Source organism: Mirounga angustirostris, unplaced genomic scaffold (genome assembly GCF_029215605.1).
Source record: "Mirounga angustirostris isolate CCGP_5_RB_7025 unplaced genomic scaffold, mMirAng1.0.hap1 SCAF_5, whole genome shotgun sequence".
NCBI classification, from domain to species: domain Eukaryota; kingdom Metazoa; phylum Chordata; class Mammalia; order Carnivora; family Phocidae; genus Mirounga; species Mirounga angustirostris.
In genome coordinates, this window is record NW_026991713.1 from 116,557,020 (window position 1) to 116,578,153 (window position 21,134).

The following is a 21,134-nucleotide window of genomic DNA, read 5'->3' on the forward strand; positions in this document are numbered from 1 at the left end:
ATGGCACAATTCTACTCATGCAGAGTTATAGACTTTGCATGTCTGCAAATAATCGTATCACTCACTCTGAGCTGGTAAGTGTGTTTTGGTGTGTGTCTGTGTACAGTCTGGTCTGTGAACTATTCCGACATCTCGCCTTGAGTGGCTTTGCTCGCAGAATCGCTTAATTTAGACCCTGAATCCTTGGTGATATGATCACCCCTTTCATATCCTATAGAGCTCATCCTTCAAGGTTCAGCTTGCCTCTTTTTTTTTTTTAACCAAAGGTGAAAACTTATTCCTCAGCTTTTTAGACCACATTATTTTTCCTATTTTTTTTTTAAGGTTTTATTCATTTATTTGACAGAGAGAGTGGGCGCACAAGCAGGGGGAGGGGCAGAGGGAGAGGGAGAAGCAGACTCCCCGTTGAGCAGGGATTCCCTGCACAGGGCTGATCCCAGGACCTGGATCATGACCTGAGCCGAAGGCAGACGTTTAACCACTTAACCGACTGAGCCACCCAGACGCCCCTATTTTTCCTATTTCTAATATTTATATTACTTTTTATCTGTAGGCAATAGTATTGCCCAGTAATAGAATTTTTAGCACTTTCATTGTCTGTTGTTAAATGTGTTTACTGATGCTAATCAGTATTATTTATTAATTTATTTCATTTTATGTCTGGCTTCTTCATCCAGCCTAAGATTATCCTATGACTGAGTATTACAGCTGATGAAAGATAATTGTAGGTTGATTTTGGAATAATGTAAATAATACAGCAAGGCATTTTTCTGTGTATGAACTCATGAGGATTCATACTTTTGCTCCTCTTTCTGGAATACTGTGCACTTTGCTTTTATCTCAGACTCCCTTGTTCCTTCTCAGGCGCTCTTCTGCTTTCTCTCTCTCTCCCTGGGGTTCCTCGTCCTCTCTGCCCCTTTCACGTGGGCTTTACGTAGAGCCAGGCTTTTGCCATTCCTCTTCTCTTCTCTTTTTCACTGTCTGGGTTTCATTTTACGCTTTCTCATGGCCTTACTCTGCATGCTGGGGACTCCAAATTTATAGCTCAATCACAGGTTTTGTAGTAGGATCTCCAGACCTATGTAGCCTTTTGCCTATTTACTAAACAGTTTTGTGGGTTTTTTTTAATTGCCCACAGGCATTTCAAACTTAACAAATTCTACTCCTACCAGCAACCTTCCCCTCTTGCTTCTTTTAGTGAGTAGCACAGCTATCTCCTTATCTGTCCCAGTCAAAAACCAGGTTATCATCCTTGACCCTCCTCTCTCCTCATTCCTCCTATCCAAAGTCCTGTCGAGTCTGCATTCCACATCCCACCGCCACTACCTGAGTTCAGGTCAGCTGCATCTCGGTGTTGAGCCACCGGCCGGCCAGGCTTCCTAACTACTTTCCCAGTTGCCCAGCCTTGAGCAGCACTCTACCCCTGCCATAGTTACCGTGCTCCTCCTGAAATCGAAGGCCGATTGTTACGTACCCCTGTGTAAAACAATTTTCTGGCTTCCCGTTGCCTTTGGGATAAAGTTCAAACTCCTGAGAAGTCTGCAAGGACAGTAAATAATCTGGCCCGCCCTTCTCCCACACTTCCTGTGCTTCCTATGCTGTCCGTTCCACAAGCCTCTCCACTTTGGGTCCTTGCAAATGCTGTTTTCTCCCACCCTTCCTTCCACCTGCCCCTCCTCCACCCCTCTCTCCTCCATGCCTGATTTTCCTCATCGTTCTGGTCTCTTCTTCAACATCACTTCCTCAGGAAAGCCTTTCCTGACCCTCCAAGACTGGATTAGCTGCCCCAGAGCATTATCCCAAAACACCCTGTACTTTATCAGGAATAGTGCTTGCAAGTTATTTATCTCTATTCCCCCCTGGACTGCAACCCCTGTAAGAACAGGCACCATGTTTGCTTCTTCTATGTCTGGCTCATAGTAGGTGCTCAGTAAATAGTGTTGAATTAATGAATATGTAGGAAGGGCTTTAATTTTATTCACTGTTCACTTAGATTCAGTACCCTGTACTGTCTTGATTATCCGCCTACCTCACTGATCCCTCCTTCTCACTTCTCAGTACCTGGATTTCCTCAACTTTCTGGCCTGCTAAATCTTCATATACATCAGAGTTTGACCCTCTTTTCTTCTCTCTGTGCTCACTATCATGACTTTAAACATCAAGTATATACTGATAATCCATACTTATGTCTATATATTTGTGTGTGTGTGTGTTGTCTCCACCCATTTGGTCTCTATATCCCTTGAATTCAGATTCCTACGTCCACCTGACCACTCAGTCTCCACTTGAATAGTAAAGAGGCATATCGAAAACCGAACTCCTGATTCTCTACATCTCTTCCTGCCCACCTTCCTAGTTTTCTCCTCCTCTCCAGCACTGGCCCTCCTGCCTTCCAGGTCAGGCTTCTTGGAGTGATCTTTGATCTCCCTCATGCATACCATGCAAATCTGGTTGACTGTCTCACAGCTTCAAGTGCTTGCCAGCCTCGAGTCTGTTCTCCACACAGGAACCAGAGTGGACCTTCTGTAAATCAGAGCATATCACTCCTTTGCTCACATTCCTCAGGAGGCTTCTCATTTCCCTCAGGGTTAAAAGCCGAAGTTCTTCCGTACCCTGCAAAGCCCTGCACAGTTTGCCCTCCCACCTCCCGAATCTCACCTCCTGCTGCTCTCACTCACTGTCCTCACTCTGTACTAGCCACTCTGGACTCTTGTGCACACACACTGGGTATGGCATTCCCCAGAGCCTTCCCACCACTAGCTGTTCCGTCCACTTGGAGCACTGTCCCCGCTCAGGCGTCCCCAGGGCTCGCTTCCTCATCTCCTTGAGGTTTTGCCTTGAGGTCACCTGAGTGAGGCCTTTGCTGACCATTGAGTTTATTGAACTCCTCTCTCCTTCTCCCACGACACAACCTGCCCTCCTTCCTTGCTGTGTTTTTCTCCCCTGTCACTTACTCTCCATGTAACATGCTTATCCATCTGATTTTGCTTATTTGTTTGGGCAGATCATGTATCTAAAATAAAAGTGTTAAGTGCAGTTCGTTTTGTTCACATGGTATTTTCTGTGCCTAGAAGAATGCCTAGCCCATTATTGGCCCACAAATATTTTTTCCAATGAGTGAATGAATGAGTGAATCAAGACTAAGAAAAATTCTAAAATGTTACTGAGTTTGTATATGGGTACATAACATGTGAATACTTAATGTAGATTGTACAGAAGTGTGTAGGGTGTGAGTATTTTGTCTTCTAGACCTCCATTTCCATTAGGACTGCTCTTCACATCTTGGTGCCTTTTTTCTTTGCATCTTTCCTCCCTTTGGGAAGCTGGTAACCAAGTAACAGTAACCCAGTGTGCAGCACACATGTATGAAATAATTTGCACTAAGAAGTGAGATAATGGTAATTAACACACCAGTGGATGGGGAATCAGGCTGGCGGGGAAACTATAAAAAGACAATACGCCTGTATTGGTAAGACTTTTTTTCTTAAAATGGATGGCTAATATACTAATGTTCTTTATTAAATATCTTGTAATATAAACATTTCATTACAAGTTAAAAATGATCACGACATTGATTATGACAAAATGTTAGCAGTTGTTAATTCTAGATGATGAGAATTTGGGGATTATATTATTTTTGTATTTTCTCTTTTTTGCTTAATTCCAAAACTATGATAAAAAGACACCATTTACAGATTTTTTAAAATGGGCAATATGTTACTAGTCTTGTGGAAATCTGGTTTCTAGAAAACCTACACTGCTTAAAATAATACTTAAATACTCTTTGAGAAGGATACATACTACACAAAACAATACTTGAGTATTTTTTTAAAAGCATGTGTTTTTTTTTCAGGGGAGGCCGAGGATTCATTCTAGGCTCGTTGTACTACCATGTAATATAACACTATTATTTAACTTTAAACATGTGTTCCTTTGTATACCTGAGTCTGTATGTCAGAATACCATTGCATGTCAAACGCTTTATGCTGCGGGTTGGGATTAAAGGGAAAGCCTGCCAGAATTCAGACTAGCAGAAGCAGCAGCAGGTATGAAGTGACATTTCAGCAGAAGTCCCGATTTGAATGGATTGGATGGGACCCTATCACTAGATCAAGGCCATCAACAAATGAGTACCCCCGGCTGCAGAAAATTTCTCCATACATTGTCAGTGTTCCTTAGCATTCATTTCTTCTAAGATAAACATTTTGTGAAGTCCTTATTCCTTGGTTACAGAATCTCTGATCCTTTCTTCATTTCTTTAGTTTTCACCAGGTCAGATAATTCTAGTACAAAAGTGATAATCCGTTTCTTTTGTTCTTTGCTTTGTGAAGGGACCTGTCATCTTAACGATAGTTAACAACAATATGGTGATTTCAGCGTGAGCAATGCTAGTGTGGGTAAAGACGCACAGATGCGTTTCTGAATGCGGCTACTTTCTGTTACTGAAAGACCATATGGGAGGCACTTGTTTTTCTTTCTGGTTGATGTGATTAGATTAGTAAACAAAAAGGTTATTGGACTTAAAGATTGTCCTATTATTTATCTAATTTTAATTGACCATGAAGAATTAAATATGTTAAATCTTATGAGCCTTCTGTATGTTCTGTTGGTTTGGAGTAGGAAGACATCTTCATGTAAAAGCTTCATTTTGGATTGCTTCCACCGAAATAGTTTTTGAGTGAAGCTTCATATTCTTAAAAAAATTGAGTATTGTGCAAATAGGTTATTTCACAATAAAATCTGGAAGATGGCCTTTTGTACTTCTAAAATAATCTGAGAGACAAATGGATACACTGTACTTTGGTTTAAAAACTAAATGTGATGGAAATTGTTTTTTGTAAGTCCTCTTTCTTCTAGTTATCTGTTAATATGCAAGGAATCCCCTTGTATAGATTTGTGAATAAGAGAATAGATTGAGAACCCAAATCTGATATTTCTGAATGCTCACCTACCTTTGGGAAAGTTTTTAGGCAGACCAGAGCAAACTATTATTATCAAAAACTGGCAAGTTAAAGAGTGTATTTACTTTTCCTTAGTCACACTGGCTGCTGTTGAGTCTTCTATTTGATACTGGGCGTGTTTTTGATTCAGAATTGGTTTCTTCTTGCCTTTTCCCCTTGTCGCACACCCCTGTTCTGGATCCACATCTGGCAGTCAGGAATAGTGCTACATATGGAGTGCTGCTCCTGATCCCGCAACTTCTTTTTCCTTCTTATAACCAAGTGAGGACATAGTCTTAGTCTCTTGACTTACACTCTTGTTCACTTCATTAATCTTTCATATATCTTGAACTTCTTAAGAACTTCTTAAGAAAATCAAGATGTTCTTTTTTTTTTTTTTTTAAGATTTTATTTATCTGAGAGAGAGAGAATGAGAGAACATGAGAAGGGGTAGGGTCAGAGGGAGAAGCAGACTCCCCGCCGAGCAGGGAGCCCGATGTGGGACTCGATCCTGGGACTCCAGGATCATGACCTGGGCCGAAGGCAGTCGCTTAACCAACTGAGCCACCCAGGCGCCAAGATGTTCTTTTTTCTTACAATGTGGAGAGTATCCTTAAATATCAATAGATAGAAAGCTGGATTTGTGATCACATTTCTCCTGGATATGTCTTATCTCCTATGATCTTGGGGATTAATAGGTATCATTTTTTTTTTTTAAGCCTCAAGATATCTAGGCATCTTTAATTCCTAGAAGTTTGCTAATAAGTAAAGATTCTATATTTAAAAGAACTTGTGTTAGCTTGTCAATGAGTCTTTCTCCTCTGGGTTCTGCGTATTGGCTTCTGGAAACATATCTATCTAGCGAATGTGAAGGGAAGGAAATGCTCTGGGCACCCAGTTTAAATCAGATATTTATTATAATGCTTTTAGGAAATGTTTTCAATTTACTTTTGTTTTCATTTAATGATATATTATAGACACCATTCTCTGCCCACAGGGAAGATATATACAGTTGACCCTGAACAGCACAGGTTTGAACTGTGTGGGTCTACTTACATGCGGATATTTTTCGACAAAAACAAGACAGTACTGTAAATATATTTTCTTTTCTTTATGATTTTGTTAATAACATATTTTCTCTAGCTTACTTCACTGTAAGAATAGACTATATAATACATATAATATACAAAATATGTTTTAATCGACTGTTTCTGTCATCAGTAAGGTGTCCAGTCAACAGTAAGTTTTGGGGAATAGAGAGTTATACAGAAATTTTGAACTATGTGGGGGTCAGCACCCCTTCTGTACATGTGGGTCTCTCTATGTAGATGGATAGTGGATAAATAGACATATACATACTTAGACACACACACGTACATATATCTTACCAATTTTGTAAATGGAGGAAAAGAAACTTAGAAAGCACTGTACAAAGGTATTATTTTTTAAGATTTTTATTTATTTATTTGACAGATAGAGACACAGCAAGAGAGGGAACACAAGCAGGGGGATTGGGAGAGGGAGAGGCAGGCTTCCCGCTGAGCAGGGAGGCCGATGCGGGGCTCCATCCCAGGACCCTGGGATCATGACCCGAACCGAAGGCAGACACTTAAGGACTGAGCCACCCAGGAACCCCTGTACAAAGGTATTTTTAAGGATTGTAATATGGGAAAGAGATAAGATTTATTCTGTATGGCTATGGAGGGCAGAGCTAGGATCAGTGGATAGATAGATGAGCCAATTTATTCAGCTCAGTATTCAGAAGAAAAAAATTTTTAATAGAAGGTAACTGAGATTGAATGTATTCTTTGCAGATAGGATGACCTTCACTTGGGGAATAACAGACAGAATTCCTGTGTTGGTAGGAATTTAAGCCAGGCAAATCTGAGTGATCATTAGAATCACTTGGACAACTTATAAAACCACAGATTCTTCTTTCCACCATTAAGCTAATGAATTAGAATCCCTGGAAGTGAGACTGAAAAGCCTTAACTTTTAAAAAGATCCCCTGGTGACCTTCCAAGTTTGAGAAAAACAGGACTAAAAGGCATTCATAGCTCTTTCCAAAGTCTGAATTCTTATGGTACCCTGATTTTGGAATTTTTCCGACCAAATTGAAATCAGTGTAAAGAAAACAGGCAAAAATATGGAGAGAAAATTTAAATGACTAAACAAGTGAAAATTTCAAGATTAAAATTGTAATTAATTTTCTCCTGTTTGTAATCATATGTATTTCTACATGTCATTAGTATTCCGAAGTATTATTCTTTTCGGATAAAATAAACTTTATGTCAAAGAGCACTTTAAAATTCAACAGTGATACGTGACACACATTTTTGTGTGTATGTTATACGTTGATCAAAAGTTAACATTTTTAAAGCGATAGAGCTCTGGCTCTGTTCATATTGAAGCTATAGTTACCTTTTAGCTGTATTATAAAAGCAATTTGTTTAGTGTCATTTACAGAAGGGTATATTTTCTTTAAGCAAATAACTGTTAGAATAATTTCTCTTGTGCATCTTATAGTCATTTGTTCGGATTAGCTATCAAGAATAGGAAAAGTTACAATGGAATAAAGTATGTGTATACTTATTCTCTCTCTGTATGTGCTCTTTCATATTTGTCATTCATATATATATCTCTGGTGCTCTTTACTTAAGTATACATCATGAAGGGTTTCAGAAGGTATTCTAACATAATAATAATAAACAAATCATCAACAGAAGAATTCTGTCTACATACCCTTCCTCATTTAACACCAGCAGCTATACTGTCTGTCTGTTGAATCAGTCTTGTCTTTCAATCTTACGGAATGTGAGATGCACTGGATAACACAATGCAAATACAATGTAAGCTAATCACAGAGTCCAATTGCCAATTCTGCAAAAGAAGCAGGATTTCTTGAAGTCATCGAAAGTGATGTTGGAGAAGGAGCAAAGCCACTGACAAGATAAGGAGGATCTGGCAGAGTGAGACCAGTAAGCAAATGAAGAAGGCATAACCGAGGTTGATAGGCATCTCAAAAGAGAATGATTTGAATTCAAAGGATTAAGAGAAGCCTTTGAGATAACTGTGATGGCATATATGCGATGTATTTCTTGTCTTCTAGGAAGTGATGTTTAGTTTAGACCCCATGCTTGAATCTCTGTTTCAAGAGACACTAAAAAGTGGGTATGAATATATCAATAGAAGAAGGAATGGCAGTGGTGAATGGATTTCTCTTTTGCTTTCTTTTCCTAGGATAAAGACGGTGCCTCTGAGTTAATAGGAAATTCCAGCTTCCCTAGTTGACTTTGATATAAAGCTGTTGAAACAGAGGTCCAGCGCTGCTTCTTCAAAGTTCCTCCTGTTATACTAGTTGTTAGATACCCAAATATTTTAGAGTTCTGAATATTTTACATGCCTTTATTGAGGTATGATTGATATGTAAAAAGCTTACATATTTAATGTGTACAACTCAGTGGGTTTGGGGATAAGTATACACCATGAAACCATTCCCTCCATGAGGACCGTAAACGTTAATCATGACCTCAAGTTTCTTCTTGCCCCTGTATTATTGTTACTGCAATTTTTGTGTGTGTGTGGTAAGAGCTCTTAACATAAGATCTATCCTCTTAGTAAATTTTAAGTATACAGTATTGTTAGCTATAAGCACTAAGCTCTGGAGTAGGTTTCCAGAATCTTGCATAAGTGAAACTTTGTACCCTTTGACAATCACCTTCCCATTTCCCCTACTCCTAGCCCCTCGCAGTGTACTCTCATCTTTTGTGAGTCTATTTCAGATTTCACATATAAGTGAGATCATATAGTATTTATCTACTTTTCCACGACTCACTTATTTCACTTAGTATAATATCCTCCAGGTTCATTCATGTTGTCACAAATGGAAGGATTTCTTTCTTTTTTAAGTCTGAATAATATTATCTTTGAGATCCTGATTTCAGTTCTTTTGGATAAGTACCCAGAAGTGGGATTGCTGGATCATATGATAGTTCTATTTTTAATTTTTTGAGGAGCCTCCATATAATGGCTGTACCAGGTTACATTCTCAGCAACAGTGTGCCATGGTCTCTTTTTTTCCCATTTTCACTAACACTGTTTGCATTTTTTTTTTTTTTTTTTTTTTTTAGTAATAGCCATTCTAACAGGATGAGGTGATATCTCACTGTGGTTTTGGTTTGCAATTTCCTGATGATTAGCGAGGTTCAGCACCCTTTACATGCGTATTGGCCATTTGTATGTCTTTATAGAAATGTGTGCTTAGGTCCTTTGCCCATTTTTTAATTGATATACTTTTTTGTTTTGTTTTGTTTTTTTAGCTGCCTTCATTTCTGCCTCTCACTAGTTTTGGCTGCCTAGAGCACCAGCGATGCCTTAGCAAAATGTGCAGTTGATTAAAAATCATACTAGTAGGTACAGTTACACTATAGACTTAGTGGGAGAGACTAGGTACGCCTGGAGCCTTTCTTGGGGTAGTATGAGCCAAACTAGAATCCCCAGATGAAGATAGTGACAGAACTTCATATCGTAATCGTAGTTTATGGTTACTAGAACTGCATCTGCTCTAGACAAGAGATAATGCAAATTATCTTCAGTTTAGGTGAGGAATTTGGAAGAAGAATCATTTTTCCCTATTTAATCCTTAGCTTCTGTCACCACTCTTGGCTGTCTTTATTTGATCATAATCTTGTATCTAACTCTTACTTTAAACTAGTTACTGAAACATTGTGTTTGGATCAAGTGTGATCTCTAGGGAGAAGGTAGGCAGATACTTAAGGCTCTGAACTTTTCATATATATTCAGGATGCATAAGGATACCAAAAACACATGGCTTAGAAAGTGGATACTACTTGATTTTGCCAAACTGTGGTGAAATGTTTAGCATATTTTTGACAGTATGTCTTTTCTAGTTGGCTTTGAATTGACAGCCGACCAGATAGCGACTTTATGTCAGTCTCTGAAAAGGATTTCAAACTTTAGAAACCAGTTTGTGTTATTAATAGGTAAAATATAAAATGCCGATAATCAGAAATAAGAGGAGGCATCATTCTGAGCCTGCAGACATTAAAAAGATAGAAAGGGAATATTATGAACAACCTTATGTCTGTGAATTTGACAATTTAGATGAAATGAGCAGATATTGTGTAAGGATTCTGTACCCATTCAGATCTGTTTGTGTATATGGGAGGAGTGGGTTCCCAAACCAAGCCGTTCTCCCAACACCAGCTGGGTATCCTGCAATTCAGCTCAGTTCTGACACTGTCTACCTGGAGATAACACCATAGCATCAGATCCCACAGATTAAGGGCTCAGTCCTATAAGACTGCCCCCTCACCCTTTAGCCACTAATTGCGAATCCAGGTTTGTTGCCTGACCCACCAGCTGTAGACGGCTGTAGATCGGAGATTCCAACCACCCCCTCCTTGGGTTCAGTTAATTTGGTAGAGTGACTCACAGAACTCAGAGAAACATATTACTGACTAGATCACTGGTTTATTACAAAAGAATATAACTCAGGAACAGCCAGATGGGAGACGCATGGGGCAAGGTACTGGGAAAGGTGTAGAGCTTCCATGCCCTCTCCAGGCACGCCACTCTCCCCAAATCCTCTCGGGTTCAGCAACCTGGAAGCTTTTGAACCCCATCCTTTTGGATTTTTATGGAGGCTCCATTACATGTGCATAATTGATTGCATGATTAGCCATTGCAAATGATTTGAGCTCCAGCCCCTTTCTCCTCCTCTGAGGTCAGAGGGGTGGGATTGAAAGCCAACTCTAATCACAGGTTTGGTTCTCTTGGCAACCAGCCCCTATCCTTAGGTGCCGTCCAAAAGTCACCTCATTAACACAACAAAAGACACCTTTGTTACTCTTACCATTTAGGAAATTCCAAGGGTTTTAGGAGCTCTGTGCTGGGAATGGGGATGAAGACTAAATATGTATTTCTTACTATCAATCACAATATTACACCTTGAGAGATACAAAACTGCCACAGGAGAAATAAAAAAAAAAATCTGACTAGTGCCATATAGGTTAAAGAAATTGAATTTGTAGTTAAAAACCTCCCCACAAAGAAGACTCCAGAACCTGATGGCTGCATTGACGTATTCTATAACGTGTTTGAGGAAGAAATCATACCAATTCTATACGAACTCAAAAGACGAGGTGGAGGGAACATTTCCCATCGCCTTTTTATGAGGCCAGTATGAGCCTGGTAATTACCAAACAAGAACATTATAAGGAAAGGAATTCAGACCAATAACCCTCATGGTTGTAGATACAAAAATTCTTAACAAAATGTTAGCAAGTTAAATCTGTCAATATATGAAGAGGATAATAATGTCATGATTAACTTGAAGTTATCCCAAAAGTGAAAGATTGTCATTTTAACATATTAATAATTAACATATTTAACAGTTTAACAAGATACAATAAAGGAGAAAATTCATATGATCACTCAGTAGATGCAGAAAAAAAGCATTTGACAAAATTTAACACTCATTCATCATAAAATCTCTCTGAAAACTGGGAATATAAAGAAATTTATCCAATCATACTTGGAGAAATATTGAATACTGCTAAGGTCAGGAACAGGGTGATGATGTCCGCTCTCAATAGTTCTATTCAACAATATTATGGAGTCTCTACTTAATGTAATAAATCATGAAAAAGAAATAAAAGGAAGGAAGGAAAAAGGGAAGGAAAAAGTAAAACTTTATTTGCAGACAGTGTGATTGTGCACATAGACACTGTAAGGGATCTACTAAAAACACTTTTTAGAACTAGCAGATTTTTCATAAGATACAAGGATACAAGGCTACTGTACAAAAATCAGTGTATTTCTTTACTATTCTTTTTTTTTTTTTTAAGATTTTATTTATTTATTTGACAGAGAGAGGGAACACAAGCAGGGGGAGTGGGAGAGGGAGAAGCAGGCTCCCTGTGGAGCAGGGAGCCCGATGTGGGGATCGATCCTAGGACCCTGAGATCATGACCTGAGCCGAAGGCAGACGCTTAACGACTGAGCCACCCAGGCGCCCCAAAAATCAGTGTATTTCCATAAAACAACTGGGAAATGAAATAAAAATAATACCCTTATTATTTTAATAGCTTGAAGACAGCCTAAATGAATGGAGAAATACACTATGTTTATGGATTGGAAGACTCAGTATTATTAAGATGTGACTTAGCCACAAATTGCTATATAAATCCAGCTCAATTCCAATTAAAATTCCAGCAAGGTTTAACACATTTTTTTTATTAGAAATAGATAAGCTAATTCTGAAATTTATTTGGAAATGCAAAGGACACAGAGTAACCAAAACAGTTTTGAAAAAGATTAATTTTATATTATTTATATTATTTTATAATACTCAAAGCTACAAAAATCAAGGTAGTATAGAATTGGTTTAATGATAGATACATATAATAATGGAAGGCAGTGGAGAGTTGGGATACTCATGTAAACATGATCATTTGAATTCAGTGGGGTGATTTGAGTGGTACTGAACAAGTACCACTTGTATGAATGAATCTTTATGTCTATCTTACATCACAGAAAAGTTAACCCCAATTAGATCACTGACATACATGTAAAAGCGAAGACAGTAAAACTTCTAGTCAAGAACAAAATATATATGACTTTGGGGGTAAACAGAGAGTTCTGAGACAGGACACAAAAAGCACTAACCAGAAAAGAAACAAAAGGATAAGTTGGATTTCATCAAAATTAAAAACTTGTGCTCTTTGTGAAACACCATTAAGAAGATGAAAAGTAAAGCCATAGATGGGGAGAAAATATTTGTAAAACATGTATCTGATCAAGGACCTGCTTCCAGACAACCCAGTTTTTAAAATGGGCAAAAGTTGAACTACATAAAAGGAGATAGATGAATTGTGTATCAGCGCATGAAAAGATGTTCAATAGCATCAGCCAGTAGGGAAAAACATGCAAATTAAAACTACAATGAACTGCCACTGTACTCCCACTAGAATAGCTAAAATTAAGAAGAATAAAAATACGAAGAGTTATTGGGTATGTGGGGCAACTGAACTCAAACATTGTGAGAGGGATGTAAAATGACATAGCCACTTAGGACAATATTTTGGCAGTTTTCAGAAGTGAAGCATATATTATGTGGCCCACTCCTAGGGACTTACTAAGGGAATTGAAGACAATGTCCACAAAAAGACTTGTATATGAATGTTCATGAACAGCTTTATTCATAGTATTCCCAAATTTGAAACTGCCCCAAATCCATCAACAGACAAATTATGGTATATCCATGTAATGGAATACTACTCAGAAATTTAAAAAGAACAAACTGTTGATACACTCGGTACCATGAATGAATCTCAAAATGCTAAGAAAAAAGCCCGAGTTGGAAGAGTACGTGATTCTACTTACATAAAAATTGCAGAACTGAGTAAACTAATCTATAGTGAGAGAGAGTAGATCAGTGGTTGCCTGGAGCTGGGAGGGCTTTGATTGCAAAGAAGCATGAAGGGAGTTGGGGAGATGAAAATGTTCTTGATTGTTTGGTGGCTGTGGTTCTGTGGGTGTGTACAGTGGCCAGAATTCATTGAACTGTACATTTTAAAGGGGTACACTCATATATAAGTTAAACTTCACTAAACTTTATTAAAAAAACACAACAATTTGACCACACCAGATTTTGGTGAAGATGTAGAGCAACTGGACTTCTGATAGACTGCTGATGGGAGTGTAAAGTGGTACAATATTTTTAAAAAATCTTTTGGCATTTTCTTATAAAGTTCACCATATACCTACTTTATGATCTAGCATTTTCATTCCTACATAATTACTCCCAAGGGAAATAAAATACATGTTCACACGAGAGACTTGTTCAGGAATGTTCATAACCGCTTTATTCATGATGGCTCCAAACCAGAAACAACTCCTTGTGTATTAATAGGAAAATAGATAGGTTTTCCTATATTCCTACTGTGGAATACTTTTTGGCAATAAAAAGCAGAAGATTATGTATACATGCAGCAATATGGATGAGTATCAACAGCAATAGCAAGATAAGTGAATATTGCCTCTGGGGGTAAGGGAGGAGACTTCCAGAATGACTAGGAGGACACACAGGAAACTTCCTGGGGGTGATGGAAATGTTCTGTCTCTTGAGGTTGGGGTGAATTACTTAGATACATGCATTTGTAACATATCATGAACTGTATACTTAAGAGCTATGCTTTATAAGAGTTAACCATTGTGCGTAAATATTTATGCCTCAATTAAAATATATGAAAAATATGAATTAAAAATATAAAACACTGCTCACTTGAGCAGCACATATACTAAAATTGGAACAATACAGAGAAGATTAGCATGGCCCCTGCACAAAGATGACACATAAATTTGTGAAGCGATTCATATTTTTTTTAATGCAAAACAAGGGGAAAAAAACAAAATATAATGAGAAACAATGGACAAAACTAAGTAATGGCTGACATTAAACACCTTGGCCACTACTGGAATATTAGTTTTGTCTTCTCTCACCCTCAAATCCTCCAACTATACACACACACACACACACACACACATATTTAAAGATTTTTACTTACTTATTTGAAAGAGAGAGAGCACGAGCAGGGGGCAGGGACAGAGGGAGAGGGGGAAGCAGACTCCCCGCTGAGCAGGGAGCCCAACGTGGGACTCGATCCCAGTACCCAAGGATCATGACCTGAGCCAAAGGCAGGTACTTAACCAACTGAGCCACCCATGTGCCCCCCTCCCACTATATTTTTTTAAAAGAAGGAAATCAAAATACTCTTAGCTTCTGTGATTTCTAAGATCTGATTTCAAAGCTTTTTTTGAGAACAGTCAGGGAGAGAGTTGCTGTACCTTTCAGAAAGTTGACTTCTTAAAACTTTAATTTATAGCTCTAATATCATATGTTAGATCATATCATTGGACTTCTCTTATCCTCCTAAGTAGTTTAGCAAAATTCTTAAGGTTTATTTTTCAATAGAGAACATTTTTAATTTTTTTCCTTAATTGTAGGTAACATTGAAAACTTACAAATAATTGAATATGAAAAATAATTCAAAAATTACATGTTCTGTAGATTTTAAGTTACAAAATGTTGATATGTCTTGGGTTTAATGAGACTGGCATACAACTATTAGGCAATTTAATTTTATCTAAGCCTTTGATTCTTTTGGAAGTCTACCTAAATAAGTAAACTTCTCTGAATACAGTTTGTAAAAAAAAAAAAAAAAAGGTAGTTGATTTGTTTGCTTATGAAAGTATTATACTTAATTACTGTGGTACTAGATTCCTATGTAGGTAAAAGTTGTAACATTTCCCTTAACTATGACAAGTAATTATATTTTTTTATTGGTTCAGAAATTATGTTAATACACATAACATAAAATTTACCATTTTAATCATTTTTACATATACAATTAAGTGTATTAAGTCCATTCACAGTATTGTGTAATGATTATCACTATTCCCAGAACATTTTCATCATCCCAAACAGAAATGTTGTACTCAGTGAGTCATAATTCCCCATTCCCCCTAACCCCTAGTAGTCTCTATTCTGCTTTTAATATGCATTTGCCTATAGTAGATAATCTCATATAAGTGGAATCATACAATAATTGTCCTGTTGTGCCTGGCCTATTTCACTTAGCATGAAGTTTTCAAGGTTCACCTGTTAGAGAATGTGTCAGAACTCCATTCCTTTTTATGGCTGAGTAATATTCTTTTGTTTGTACATACTATATTTTCTTATCCATTCATCTGTTGATGTACACTTGGGTTGTTTTCACCTTGACTATGGTGAATAATGCTGCTATAAGTATTATACCTAAGTTTCTGTTTGAGTCCCTGTTTTTAATTCTTTTGATTATATGCTCAGACATGGAATTGCTGGGTCACATGGTAATTCTGTGTTTAACAATTTTGGGGAACTGCCAAACTTTTCCACAGTGGCTTACTATTTTATATTCCTACTAGCAGTGTATGAGCCTTGCAGTTTCTCTACATCCTCATCAGTACTTGTTATTTTCCATTTAAAAAAACACTTTTTAAAAATTATAGCCAGCCGGTGTATGTATGAAGTGTTATCTGACTGTGGTTTTGGTTTGCATTTCCGTAACGACTAATGATGAGCATCTTTTTATGTGCTTGCTGGGTCTTTGCCCATCTTTAGATTGGGTACGTTTTTTGTTGTTAACTTGTAGGAGTTCTTTATGTATTCTGGATATCAATCCTTTATCAGATATATGACTTAACAAATATTTTCTCCCATTTTGTGTGTTTTCTTTTCACTTTCTTGATAGTGTCCTTTAATGCATAAAATTTTTAATTTTTATGAAGCCCAATTTATCTTTCTCTTTTGTTGCCTCTGCTTTTGACATCATAAGTGAGAAACGGTTGCCAAATCCAAGGTCATGAAGATTTTCCACAGTGTAATCTTCTAAGAGTTTTACACTTTTAGCTCTTAAATTTAGATCTTTGGTCCATTTGGGGCCAACTTTTCTATACAGGTATGATTTCATTCTTGTGGATATCCAGTTTTCTCAGTACCATTTGTTTGAAAATCGATCCTTTCCCCATTGAATGGTCCTGGCACTGAATTGAAAATCAATTGACCACATATGTGAGAATTTATTTCTGGGCTCTCTAATCTATTCCATTGTTCCATAGGTCTATACTGTGCTACAGCGTGGCACACTGTAGTGACTATTGCAGTTTTGTAGTAAGTTTTGCAAGTGGGGAGTGTGAGTCTTTCAACTTTGTTGTTATTGTTGTTTCGTTGTTGTTATTTTTTTTTTAATTTTTTAACATTACTCAGTTCTCATCGCGAAAAGTGTACTCTTCAATCCCCCTCATCTATTTCACCTATCCCCACCCCATTCCCCTCTGGTAACCATATATTTGTTATCTATAGTTGAGAATCTGTTTCTTGGTTTGTCTCTTTCTCTTTCTTTTTTCTTTGCTCATTTGTTTCTTAGATTGCATGTATGAGTGAAATCATAGGGTATTTGTCTTTCTCTAATTTTGCTTAGGATTATACTCTACCTCTATCCATGTTGTTGCAAATGGCAAGATTTCATTCTTTTTTATGGCTGGAATAATATTCCATTGTATATATACACCACATCTTTTTTATCCATTCATCTATAAATGGACACTTGGGCTGCTTCCATAATTTGGCTAATGTAAATAATGCTGCTATAAACAGAGGAGTGCATGTATCCCTTTGAATTAATGTTTTTGTATTTTTTGGATGAATACCCAGTGGTGCAATTACTGGATTGTAGGCAGCTCTGTTTTTAACCTTATTTATTTATTTATTTATTCATTCATTCATTCGGCTCCACACCTAATGTGGGGCTCAAATTTACGACCCTGAGAGCAAGAGTTGGATGCTCTACTAACTGAGCCAGCCAGGTGCCCCTATTTTTAAGCTTTTGAGGAACCTTCATACTGTTTCCCACAGTGCCTACACCAGTTTGCGTTCCCACCAGCAGTGCACCAGGGTTCCTCTTTCTCCACATCCTCACCAACACTTGTGATTTCTTGTGTTTTTGGTTTTATCCATTCTGACAGGTGTGAGGTGATAGCAGATTATACTTTTGATTTACATTTCCCTGATGATGAGTGATGTTGAGCATTTTTCTTCATGTGTCTGTTGGCTCTCTGTCTGTCTTCTTTGGAAAAAGGTCTGTTGATGTCTTCTGCCCATTTTTAAATTGGATTATTTGGTTTTTGGATGTTGAGTTATATAAGCTCTTTATAGATTTTGGATACTAGCCCTTAACTATATATGTGATTTGCAAATATCTTCTCCCATTCAGTAGGCTGCCTTTTAATTTTGTTGATTGTTTACATCACTGTGTAGAAGCTTTTTATTGTAATGTAGTCCTGGTGGTTTATTTTTGCTTTTTTTTTTTTTAAGATTTTATTTATTTATTGGAGAGAGAGAGAGCACGAGTGGGGGGAAGGGCAGAGGGAGAGGGAGAGAGAATCCAAACCAGACTCTGCACTGAGCGTGGACCCTGCCACAGGGCTTGATTCCATGACCACAAGATTACAACCTGAGCTGAAACCGAGTCAGACACTTAACCGACTAAGTCACTCAGGTGCCCATAGTTTTGCTTTTATTTCTTTTGAGATATATCTAGAAAAGCTTTGCTATGGCCAATGTCAGAAAAGTTACTACCTTTGCTCCCTTCTAGGATTTTTATGGTTTCAGGTCTCATATTTAGGTCTTTAATTCATTTTTAGTTTATTTTTATGTATGGTGTAAGAAAGTGGTCCAGTTTCATTCTTCTGCAGGTAGCTGTCCAGTTTTCCCAGCACCATTTGTTAAAGAGACTCTGATTTTCCCATTGCATATTTTTTATGGTGGTGGTTTTGCTTTTCTCCAAATAATATTAACAGGCAAGGTCAGGAAAAAGTGAATTTGTTTCTGTTAGATTAACTGTGTATATTTCTAGAAGACTTTGTTTGCCAGATGGTCTCAAACCTCTAGTAGGAAAAGAGGCCAATTGGATTTTTTGGTTTTAGAGCAAAAATACAGACCATCAGAATAGATTCCTAATAGTTGGAAATAAAAGAGTAATTAAGTCTTCGCAAAGGGTGATATGGTTGTTAAAGAGCCGTATAGTTTATACTTGTTTTTGCCTAAAAATGTATAAACAGTTAGTTAGTAGCCCTTTGATTTCTAGCTTGGGATATTTATTTGTCTCTAGTTTTGAGTGTCACAGTCTTTTAATATTCTTTATTCCTGTTGCACTTTAGGTATTTATACTATTGACATTTACTAGCCTTTTATTTAATCTTAATATACTTTTGGTAAGTGCTAGGCTGTAATGTCTGTTTCCTGGAAACATACAGTGAGAGAAGTAGATTTTAGATAACTTTTTAGGGTTTTAAGAGAGAACACTGAACCCTTACTAAATACCTTAAAATTTTTATTTACCTCATTTAATCCTGACAGCCACCGTATAACATATATAAAAAAGAAATGTTTTTCTGAAGAAAAAGTTCATTTAAAAGTATGTATACTTCTTCCACATAATGTCTTACTGTCCAACATGGAACATTGACTCAAAGCAAATGACAGGTCCATCGTCCCTTGAATATATGTGAAGTCTCAAGTGTTTTCATGTCTGTTCATGTCCATTTTGCCTGAAATGCTTTTCTCATGTCTTGTCATTTATGTAAATCCCACACTTCTTTCAAAATTTGGCTCAGATCTTACCCGCTTGTAAAGCTTTCTTTGACCTTAGTGACCTGAGGTGAAAAAGACGGTCCCAGTTCAGGGTCGATGGTCTTGCTTTCTGTGGTCTTCTTCCCCCGTTTTTTTTCTTTTGGATTCCTGCTGTCTCATTACCCTTATTTCCAGTGCTATTTGTGCAGATCTGTAATCTATTATCCAAAATTCTTGGGTTTTTCAGATTTTAGAAATGTCAGATAATGCAGGTTCTCTCAGTAATTTCTGCTGAAAATGTATGACTGTTTATCCTCTGGGGAATAAATAAAAGCTTAGACAGAGCTTCGTGTCAGCTCAGGTCAGGGCAGGTTTTGCCATCAATGAGTTACAAAAATATGTTCTGACTTTCAGGGATGTTTGAATTTCAGAAGTGTCAATATGGGATTATAGACAGGTATTAACTAATTTTTTAGGAGCATAAACTGTATGTTGGGAAAGGAGTTCCACCTCCTTTCAGAGGTGGTCTGCGTGTGTATATATGTATTTATGTATTTGTCTGCCTATCTGTCTAGTATTATTAGCTCGTAGATGCAAACCTATGTCAGATTTCGATTCTTAGAGCAGCTCTAGTTCTCCTATTTTTGACCAGTGGCAGCCTCTTCACGTTTTCAACTGAGTCCTTTAGACATGAGCCTGATTGTCTTTTGTCTTTACTGTCAAATGTGGTTTTCTAGCTCATCTTTTATGTACATTTCCTGCCCAGGACTTAGAATCAGCCATTTCTCTAAGAAGTCCTGCTTTCTTTTAGTGGCGAATGATTTTTTTGAGATCACATCTGGATGTTAAGGGTGTTCCTTGCTACTGGGTTGCAGTTGTTTATGGTCCATTTTATATGAACTTTTTAATTTTTTAATTTTTATTTATTTATTTTTTTAAAGATTTTATTTATTTATTTGAGAGAGAGAGCACATGAGAGGGGTTAGGGCCAGAGGGAGAAGCAGACTCCCTGCCGAGCAGGGAGCCCGATGCGGGACTCGATCCAGGGACTCCAGGATCATGATCTGCGCCGAAGGCAGTTGCTTAACCAACTGAGCCACCCAGGCGCCCCTGAACTTTTTTATTTTGAAATAACTTTAGACTCACAGAAAAGTTGCAATATAGTACAGAGTTGCCCTATATTCTTCACCCAAATTTCTTTAATGTACATCTTAAGTAACCATAGGACAATTATCAAAACCAGGAAATTAATATTACTACAATATTATTATTGAATTATACACTGTGTTTAAGAATGATTTCTAGAAGCTTGATTATAGGAATGATTTATAAAAGCTTGATTATAGTTGGGCCTTTAGTCTCTGAGTCTTATTTATTTATTTATTTTTGGTATGTACTTCTGTGCAGTTGTTCTTAACTAGTAAGGTCTGTCACTCACCTGGGAACTTTTGAACATCAGATGCCTGAAACCTTTCTTTCCCCTCTCCAAGGGGAATTCTGAATTTTTCAGAATCTCAAGGTGGGGATAGAATAGATGGTGTCAGTGTAGTATTGGGGATTTTGCTAGAATCCTGCCTGCTCCAGCAGCTTAATAGGATCATTGAGGAAGGAAGCAATTTGTGTTTTTGCTCACAATTGATAATAATGGCCCTTTGGTTCCCAGGATAAAAGTTCATCTATCTTAAAATGATTCACATTTGATGTTTCCAGTTTCAGAGATGCCTATTATGCTTAAAATTGTCCTTCCACTTTATTAACACATTCAGAAAATATTTATTAAGTACCTTCTAAGTGCTAGACATGAGGATACACCAGTGAAGAAATACGGACATGGTCTGGTCTCTGCCTTCATGGATCTACATGAATAATGAGAAGGTCAAAGCATTGAACACATAATTTTAATAGAGTGCAATGAATATTATTTTAGGAGAAGAGCAAGGAGTTACGAAAACATATTGCAGACAGATCTCACCTAGGGTAGGGATCAGGGAAAGTCTTCC

General features: G+C 37.4%; 1 protein-coding gene and 1 non-coding gene across 2 annotated transcripts in view; both read left to right on the plus strand.

Annotated features, from left to right (window-relative positions):
- Window positions 1-21,134, plus strand: part of ARHGAP21 (Rho GTPase activating protein 21) — a 124,718-nt gene that overhangs the window by 4,711 nt on the left and 98,873 nt on the right.
- LOC123845053 (U6 spliceosomal RNA) lies at window positions 14,240-14,346 on the plus strand. The gene has a single exon (XR_006790902.1). It is a non-coding gene; the product is annotated as a U6 spliceosomal RNA (small nuclear RNA).